The sequence below is a fragment of the Triticum dicoccoides genome, chromosome 3B (assembly GCF_002162155.2).
Source record: "Triticum dicoccoides isolate Atlit2015 ecotype Zavitan chromosome 3B, WEW_v2.0, whole genome shotgun sequence".
NCBI lineage: Eukaryota > Viridiplantae > Streptophyta > Magnoliopsida > Poales > Poaceae > Triticum > Triticum dicoccoides.
Window position 1 is genome coordinate 420,158,759 of NC_041385.1, and position 10,278 is coordinate 420,169,036.

The following is a 10,278-nucleotide window of genomic DNA, read 5'->3' on the forward strand; positions in this document are numbered from 1 at the left end:
TTGCATGACACTACATAGATGTTCCTACCCACTATGGAGGTAGTAACATAGTCTAGGAAAGTGTGTAAGTTACTAGCTTATGTTTTTGCCCATTGTGACCAGCCTTAGGATGTTTTTTGTTGGTAATAATCATCTGAGTGCATGTGCCAGCACCTGCAGTTTTGTTTCGATTCAGCTTCCATTAGTGTGACAAAAGAGGAGATGCTGAACTCGAACTGGGTTCCAACTTGCCCAGTTCTGGGTACTACTATTAATTATCATCCTGTTATCTTTATGCGACGTCAATCTATTTGCAGCTGCGGATGCCGTTTTGGAGAAGCAAAACGCAGGAGGAAATCAAGAAATCGTTGATGCCGCTGCAGTCTCAACTTGCCAAACTGAAGTTGAAGTCGGTGGCGGCGACACACCCGAGTCCAAGCGGCGTAGGCTAGAGTGACGTGAGCTTGTTGAGATCTGTTCTTGTAGTCTCTCTGTTTCAATCTTGCAGGCATTATCTTCCCAGAAAAAAAATCTTGTAGGCTTTGCTAGAGAGCTGGTAACCCCAGCATGTTATCGGATACCACCTTTTGTATCCCTGATTTGTTGATCTTTTTTAGATCGGGCATCAGCAGAGATGTCTTTGTTAGCTTGGACAAGCTGAATAGCATCCGTTTCCACCATGATCTTACTCGTCCCAAGTTCTTGGGCTTTGTATAACTCTTTCACGCAAGGTTTTTTTATTTTTGACCCCGTGACTGTAGAGCAATTTTTTTTTTGAGAAAAATCTCCATTCAAATCACGAATCAGTACAAAGTAGGTAACACTTACAAGCACACTGAAACACAAACACAAAGGATCACGAACACCTAGAGCAATAGTTGTACGGTATATTTTCATTAATAAAAAAGTATGTACATGCAAGAAAAAGTAAAAAAAGTGTAACAAACGTATCAATAAGCCTATGCCTGTTTTATGAAACATCTTGAAAGAATTTGATGTGACCATCTGTGCTAAAACTACAGTTACTTGTCTAAAAAATATTCAAGTTGCACCTGTGCATGAGAAGTTGACTGTGACAGTACCAAAGGGGAAAGAAGCTGGTATTTTAGGGGCTTTTCCATGTGCTATACAGATTGGTTCGCTGATATTCAAGGTTCCTCCACAACTGGAAGAAGTTAGACCAAATTTTAGAACTCCGCCGGAAAAAGTCTTGATCTGATCGGCCGGGAAGAAACGAGCAAGTTCAGGGCTCAGAGCTGCTACGTGACACATCGTGATAACCATACACAGTGCATGGCGTTTTTCTTATTGGTCAAGTACTACTTACGTGAGGAATTCAAGTCTAGATAGAGTCCAAGGTAATCAACGGTGCCGAATAATTAATTAGTTAAATCCTTGATTAGTTTCGCTAGGAGAGTCCTAGTCTGCTACGTTTACATAGCGCGTGTCTCAAGTCTTTGTGTTGCCTATAAAAAGGGCTGGTTGCGGCCGTTGTGAGGGAGTTAGTTTTGATTGGATAATAAAATACCAGAAAAGCCTCATGTCGAGGGGCACCAAAGTTTTTCTGTTCCTACGCTGATCTGTGATAGCACGTTGCCGTGCGGAAGAGTTGATCTGCATCGTCTCTTACGCGAGTCCTCAACCCTAGTTCTTGCATCTTGCTTGGTCTTTGGGTGTCTACATCTTTTCTACATCTACTGCTGATTTCATTGAGTATCGTGAAAGATCGGACCGACTACACCCACAAATTAGCGTTTCGCTAGTTTGTGCATTATCAGAATTAGTTCAGAAACTGTTCAGTTCAGGTCTTGATTTTCTGTGCCTTAAGTGGCTTAGCTCTGTATTCCACTTCTTGCATTCCCTCCTTTAGATGAAAGATCCATCCATTGAGGTGCGCTGGTGCTTGTCGAAAGATTTTATCGTTCCTAACAGACCATATACTCCAACAGCTCATAGTGATGATTTTCACGCAAGCTTCACCATCACAAGTTCACCACAGTGTAAGGCATCCTGATCATGCTCCAGTCTTCCCGCCATGGCGATAGCCACATCTTCGTCGGAGTTGCGAATTACAAACCCGCAGCCACCAGACGAGTTTTCCCTACTGAAGCTGCCATCCACGTTTGTTTTGAGGTGGTCTGATGGTGGTTTCTGCAAATTGACGCCTCCTCCAAAATACCGAGAGGGTGCTTGGATACGTTTTAGTCCCATGACTAAAAGTAGTGGGACTAAAACTTGGTAGACTCACCCATGCTTGGATCCAAATACTAAAGAGACTAAAATCAAGTTATTGAGCATTTATTATCCTCCAAACCCTCCAATCCAAAACTCGCATGTGTTAAACAAGAGGAATTAAATGAGGAGAGAGAGGGCTAATACATATTTTAGTAGGTTTTCTATGACTAAAAATTTTTAGCCTCAAGACTAGTCCTAGCCTCTCTTTAGTCAGGGGTGCTTGGAACTTTAGCCTCTACTAGCAAAAGAGCCCGTGCGTTGCAACGGAAGAAAAAAATAACACACACTCTTAACCCAATAACAATAATATGTTCATGCCCTTTATTTTAGCGAGGCATCATTTTTATGTTGCTGCTTATCCTCCTTCTCATCCTCAGTGGTCTCAGTGTTCACACAAACCAAAGTGTGTTTGAATGTTGTTTTCCCCTGCCAGTTTTTTCAGAGGTGCTCATGTGTGGCTATCGATGTTTTCTTTCGTCTCTTTATGATTTTAGTGGTTGTTTATTTGCAATCCACATCGTCGCGGTACGAAAGAAAAACGGACGTGCCCTATAGGTTACAAGTTTTCTTTTAAAATAATATTTTAAAATATTTAATAGGTAAAAATAACATCATATTCAAATTCTACATATTTTTCTATTCAAATTTCATATATAACATGTTAAAATCGGAGTTACGGTTTAATAGATATGGATAATCAAGAAAAATATTTGTTTGACTTAAATATCTTCCAAAATAATATTTAAAAATTATTTAACAAGCAAAATAACATCATATTCAAATTCTACACATTTTTCTAATCAATTTTCATATATAACATGTTAAAATCGGAGTTACGGTTTAAAAGATATGGATAATTTAGAAAAACATTTGTTTGACTTATATATGGTCGACGGGTGAATTATTTAATACGTCAGGGGGTTTCCGTAAAAATATAAAATAATGGTTCGGTTATGACTTAAATGTGTACTGCGGGTTAATTCATGAAAAATGCAGGGGGTTTTCTACAAAAGTGCGTGACGAACGACCGAAACCCAATTTGCTTTATTATTAGGTAGAGAAAAGAGACTATTTTTAGTCAGACTAAAAATAGTCCCTTGGATCCAAACACCCTCTGAGCAAATTCTTCCCCGGTACTTTGAGCCCTCCAGACCACTGTGGCAATGTCGATCTTCCTTCCATTAACCCTTAGCTTGTTCCAGTAGTCCCACCAAGTCCAGATCAAAGCGAGGCATAGAGCTTTTTTTGTCGTCAGTACCTTGGAGCAAAGTTTGGAGAGCCTCCGTCGGATCATGCAGCTGTACACATTTGGCCCGTACTTTGTTGGTGCCGCCTCTCCTCGCGGCGCCTCTTTTTCTCTACCTTGCAACTCTCTCAACTCAAGGATTCTCCCAAGAAAACATACAAGTGCTAGAGGTAGAAGAAGAGTACGCAGAAACTTTGTGACATCGCACAATTTGTGCCTTTTTGGTTTCTCTATTCTCTTGACAATGGACATGATTACATGGGATTACGTAGCCGGACTAACCCAGCCCCAACGCACCCACTAACCACTACCTTGCATGCACTCCACATAATTCTGCGTGCAACACACACGGCCACGCCACTAACGGCTTGACCCACTAATCACTCCAGCACACACGCGTATAGGCTTGAGTCACCTCCAAGTTTGCAACAGATATGAGCTTACCCACGACACACTTGACGCACGGCACAACTGATTGCGTCCGCTTCTTGCTCCACCGTTGATCTGCCGTCGGACTTGGACGTTGTGACTACGGAGCTGTACCCATCTTGCTAACCAACACATCCATGCAGCAGACTACCTACTCATCACTAGCTTGTACACACACGCCATCTCATCTCTACGTGAGTGTATGGCCGCAGCCTAATGGTTGAGCATGTCTACGTGCAAGACACTAAGTAAATGTAATGAAAAACCAAAAACAACAAGGTTAACTCTAACAATCACCCCCTTAACCTTGTTGTCATTTATTCCTCTCTTGAAACCCATGATCGTCGATGTCGTCGGTGTAACACGTAGATGGCCGCAAATGCCATCTTGTCATGCCGATTGCCGCCGTCGCCGTTGGCTTCGATAAGAGGTGCACCTCCTATGCCTTCACCACGAGTGCACCACCGTGGCACCCTTGCTGCCGCATGTTTGTCACCGGTGCCGCAACTCGCCGATGACTCGCCTCCATGTTATCGACGATAACGCACCTTGTCCATGACTCGGACATGGAACTCCTTGTGGTGATGGCCTCCGCTCCATGGCCATCACCTCCATGATGCCGGCGCCGCAACTTACCGGACAGCATACCTCTCTCCATCGCTCCTTGCGCAGCTCGACGATGATGGAGACACACACCGGCCACTAGCAGCATTGCGCCGCCAGCGACCTCCACCTTGCGCCGATGACCTCCACCTCACATGGAGTCCGCCGCGCCGCCACTGCCGCCGCGAATCGTCAAGGCTCTGATACCAATTGTTGGTGCCGCCTCTCCTCGCGGCGCCTCTTTTTCTCTACCTTGCAACTCTCTCAGCTCAAGGATTCTCCCAAGAAAACATGCAAGTGCTAGAGGTAGAAGAAGAGTACGCAGAAACTTTGTGGCACCGCACAACTTGTGCCTTTTTGGTTTCTCTATTCTCTTGACAATGGACATGATTACATGGGATTAAGTAGCCGGACTAACCCAGCCCCAACGCACCCACTAACCACTACCTTGCATGCACTCCACATAATTCTGCGTGCAACACACACGGCCACGCCACTAACGGCTTGACCCACTAATTACTCCAGCACACACGCGTATAGGCTTGAGTCACCTCCAAGTTTGCAACAGATATGAGCTTACCCACGACACACTTGACGCACGGCACAACTGATTGTGTCCGCTTCTTGCTCCACCGTTGATCTGCCGTCGGACTTGGACGTTGTGACTCTACGGAGCTGTACCCATCTTGCTAACCAACACATCCATGCAGCAGACTACCTACTCATCACTAGCTTGTACACACACGCCATCTCATCTCTACGTGAGTGTATGGCCGCAGCCTAATGGTTGAGCATGTCTACGTGCAAGACACTAAGTAAATGTAATGAAAAACCAAAAACAACAAGGTTAACTCTAACATACTTCTTCAAGTCCCACAGCCTACCAAAAGTGTCCAACTGGCTGGCATTTGAGCAGCAAGTGACGTCCTTCTTCGTCCAGGCGCTGGCAGACCGTCGACACCTGGCGTTTAAGGTTAGTGCACAGCAGCAGGGAAAGCTGTTGTGTGGATTCTCCACAAAAATTGTTGCACCTTTATCGGGCATGCATGGGGCTCGCCATGTGGTTTGCCAATCAAAAGTTTCCCGAGAGGCCGAGCCACTGCCCATAGAACCGTCTTCACCCTTCTGTACTCGCTCCAGCTGTCTGCAAAGTTGGTATGCAGACTTGACAGAGAAGCATCCACGAGGATCGGGGTGCCACGCCCAAGTCCTCCATGTCCTCTCTGATTGGGAGCACAAGGATGAGAGCAGCCTCCGGAGCCCAGAAAATGCACTTTACCACCTGGTCATCCTATGAGGTCGTGATGGGATTGATGAGCTCGCTCGCCCATTGTTGTCATTAGTGCATTGCCTTGCTGTGTAAACGGGCGCTTGTCCCAGTTCCTTGGGAGCCACGGATCCTCGTAGACTTTGATGCTTGTGCCATCGCCGACTCTTGATAGCTCCATTCTTCGTCACCTCCAAACCCGTAGAATGCTACGCCAAGTGTATGACATCCAAAATTTACCTGGTACATTCATTTTCATCCATTTATATGACAAATAATTCCGGACGGAGGGACTACCTCATTGGCCCACTGCTTCTTTTGGTGGCGGGACTGTCTTAAACTCATGCCCACTTATAAGGAATTGGCTGCTTGTTCTGTTCAAAATGGACATAGCATTATTTTTTGGTCTGACATGTGGAATGGCCAAGCTCAGGCTCAAGCTCAAACTTGGCCACCATGAAATGCTTTACTGTTTTGGTGTGCCCTTTTTGTTTTGTGTTTTTGGACAAATAAATGGACCTGCTGAGAGACTAAGGCAAAGATAGAGGAATGACGTTTTTGGATCTGCCTTGTTCTATTGTTACCATGTTGCCGAGAGGAGCATACCTCTACAGGTATGAAAAAGAACAGCCTCAAACATTTGGTATATGAGTGCAGTTTTTTGTAGCTCGAGCTCCACAAGACCTACTATCTTATCCGTTTATTTTGCAACACTTTGCATAGAGATATGTGCTATGTGAGCAGTCATTGCCAGTAATTAATACAGGAGGCACAATACATCAGGCGTTTTATAAAATAAATGGGCTGATCTCCCTAGGTGAACAGTAATTTTTGTAGGCCTGCAAAGGCTAGTCTACACCATGCACATCTGTCTTCCTTCACGCCTAGTTTGTCAAAACATGCATGGAGCGTTCCTCTCTCACGTCTTCTTTTTGTCTCTCTAAAAATCTGACTCGAGCTGTCACTCCTTACCATATATTATAAGAAGGTTTGATGTTTCGTGCACAATCTGCTAGCATGTTAAAATAAAAATCTGCATGCATGTGCAGCATGTGAGCATGCACTCTCTATGTATTGTCACTTCAATGAACAGCCTAGACCTACAGCCATGCACAGACCTGTCAGCTTTATCTCTGCATGCTGCATGCTGCGACTTCTCTTCTCGCTACTGTTTCTCTGCCTTTTTGACTAATCACTGTGTGGCTACAGGGATATTACTATTGATGCTGGCACTAGCACACATCTTCATGGTCCTGTTTGGATACTCTAACCCAGTTAGAGTTAGAGTTATTTTCTAACCCACTCTAACCCAAATAAGCACCTCTCCATCGAGATAGTTGGGTTAGATGGAACTAACCCACTCTAACCCTCCCTTTTTGGATACTTTTTGGTTATTTGAGCCCCCAACTAACCCAAACTAGCTCTAACCCCATGATCCAAACAGGGCCCATAGCATGACCAACGGCACAGATAAGGGGCACCGTGTAGGACGAGCTACAAAGGAACTTTGCGTTGGTATATTCCTCATTTAGTTTATTTATTGTCTTACATAACTAACTTAGTGCTTGGGGCTACTTTGTGTTTTAGGTTACTGGCCAGGTCTTTAGCCGCCAAGAGCAGTGGCTAGGGCTGCCCAGCTTGGCAGGTATACTGCATGTTCTATTAGGTTCTTGTCCTTGTCTGTGTTTGTTTACCTATAACTAACATACATGCCTTTGTTTCTTCCAGTTGTGTGTGTTGGTCTTTTTTCGTTGTTCCTACGGATTGTTGTGGCTTCCTTTGTTTTCTGTCGGGCAGTGTGCCTTTGTTTGGGTAAGTTGCCATGGTGCTTCATAGGTGATCTTGAAGATAATCTGGGATAATATCCCACCGTGCGCAAGCGGTTCCTCCTATGCTGCCTTGTTGAATGCAAGCTTCTCCATCTGGGAAACCAGCAGCGTTCCCTACCTTGTTCGAGAGCTTTTTCTTTGTGTTCTATTCCACTACTGCCCACTCCCTCCGCCGGTCTGGCACTAGACTCTAGAGAGGTTTACATTGATGTTTAGGCTCTGTCTCACTCAAAAGGCTCGCTGGTTCCCACATCATGAGAATTCGCAGGGCCCTATGGAGCGGTTTCTTGTGCGGATGCATGCGGGGGATGCCTGCGCTGTGTCCAACATAGTTAGGCTCAGGTCGTCGGCCAAGGCCATGGCTGGTTTAGTTTCATATATAACTCTAGTTATGTGATGTCTTATGGGTACTGTATTGTTAAACATCGTAAAATAGGCCCATAGGGCGCACCGGCCAAACCTGGCCTAGCTAGATAGATAGAGTCCATCTTATTGTAACTTCTTATCCCTCTATCTCTCTAGATCTTCCTTGTTTCTCAAGATGTAATCCCAACAAACCTTGTATGCTTATCATGGAGATGCCCCTGCCTATATAACACGCAACCGTCGCCTCCAACGAGGTACGACGTTCTCCGCTCGTTTACATGGTAATCAGAGCCTCCTCTATCCATCACATCTAGCAAAACCATACCACCAGCCATGTCGTCCTCAAGCTCTTTCCAGACCGCCTCCATGGGGCAGGTCGCCGAGAAGCTCACCCGCACCAACTACGTTCTGTGGCGTGCGCAGGTGACGCCACAGCTGAGAGGTGCTGGTTACTTCGGCTATGTCGACGGAATGATGCCGGAGCCCGCCCAGTTCATCGTCACGAAGGACAAGGACGGGAAAGAGGAGAAAACACCCAACCCTCTCTATCCGATCTGGTTCAGAGAAGGGCAGCAGGTACTTGGATACTTGCTCAATAACCTCACCAAGGAAGTCCTCGTGCAGGTCACATCCATAGCCACGCCGCACGAGCTCTGGGCAGCCCTTGTCCACATGTTCTCCTCGCAGTCCAGGGCGCGCGTCAACAACATCAGGGTGGCGCTCTCCACGGCGCAGAAGGGAACACAGTTGGTGGCTGCCTACTTCGCCCACATGAGGTCCCTTGCAGATGAGCTCGCAGCTGCTGGCAAGCCCATCGATGATGATGAGCTTATCTCCTACATCACCTCCGACCTTGACATGGAGTATCAACCTCTCGTCTCCGCCAACGACGCCCGCACCGAGCCCATCAGCATCGACGACCTCTACGCCCAGATGAGTAACTTTGATCAGCGCCTCGCCCTCTATAGCACGGCAGGATCCGGTGGAGGGTTCAAGTCCTCTGCCAACGCGGCTTCTCGTGGCCGTGGTGGCGGCGGCCGTGGCAGCGGTGGCTCATCCCGCTACCGTGGGCCGCAATGCTCCAAGGGCAAGTCTTCGGGCGGCGACGACAACCCTCCTCCACGCAGCAGCAACGGCAGCGGCGGTCGGCCCTACAACAACAGCAACAAGGGTCGCCACGGAGGCCGCCCACGCGCTGCTCCGGACGTCCCGCGCTGCCAAATCTATGGCAAACCAGGCCACACCGCAGGGGACTGCTGGTACCGTTACGAGGAAGATGGAGAATCTTCGCAAGATGAGAAGGTTGCGGGGGCGGCAGAAGGCTCCTACGGCGTCGACACGAACTGGTACGTGGACAGCGGCGCGACAGATCACATCACAGGGGAGTTGGAGAAGGTAACCATGCGCGAGAAGTATCATGGGCAAGACCAAGTCCATACCGCCAACGGAGAAGGTATGAGCATTAGTCATATTGGTCATTCAGTAATAAAAACTCCCCACAAAAATATTCATCTCAGAAATTTTTTGCATGTTCCTAGTGCATCCAAAAATCTCCTTTCCGTTCATCGCATTGCCATCGATAATCATGTGTTCCTTGAATTTCATCCGTTTTTCTTTTCGATCAAGGATCAGGTCACGAGGAAAATTCTCTATCGAGGTAGATGTGTTTGAGGGCTCTACCCGTTGATTCCGGAGCTTAGGAGATTGAATAAACAAGCCTATGGTGTCACCAAAGTGTCTTCAACACGATGGCACGATAGATTAGGGCATGCATCGTTTTCTTTGATTGAAAAATTGCTTAGAAAGAATAAGCTCCCGTTTGTTGGTGAGCGTAGTTGTGAGACTGTTTGTGACTCATACCAACGTGCTAAAAGTCACCAGTTAGCTTATCCTATATCTACAAGTGTTTCCACCAAGCCTCTTGAACTCATTTTTTCTGATGTGTGGGGTCCTGCGCCTACCTCAGTTGGGCGTCACACCTACTATGTGAGTTTCATTGATGATTTCAGTAAGTACACATGGATATATCTCCTCAAAAAGAAATCTGATGTGTTTCAAGTTTTTCACAATTTCCAAGCACTTGTAGAAAGAAAGTTTAACTGCAAAATTCTAGCTATGCAATCTGATTGGGGAGGGGAATACAGAAACCTAAATTCCTTCTTTCAACAGATTGGCATATCTCACCACATATCATGTCCCCATGCTCACCAACAAAACGGATCCGCCGAGCGTAAGCATAGGCATATCGTTGAAGTAGGTCTAGCTCTCCTTGCAGCTGCCTCTATGCCACTAAAATTCTGGGATGAAGCCTTTCTCACCGCAGT

General features: G+C 46.3%; 1 pseudogene; it reads left to right on the forward strand.

Annotated features, from left to right (window-relative positions):
* The first annotated feature begins 8,764 nt into the window (after positions 1-8,764).
* Positions 8,765-8,903, forward strand: LOC119282956 (annotated as a pseudogene).
* The last annotated feature ends 1,375 nt before the right edge of the window (positions 8,904-10,278 follow it).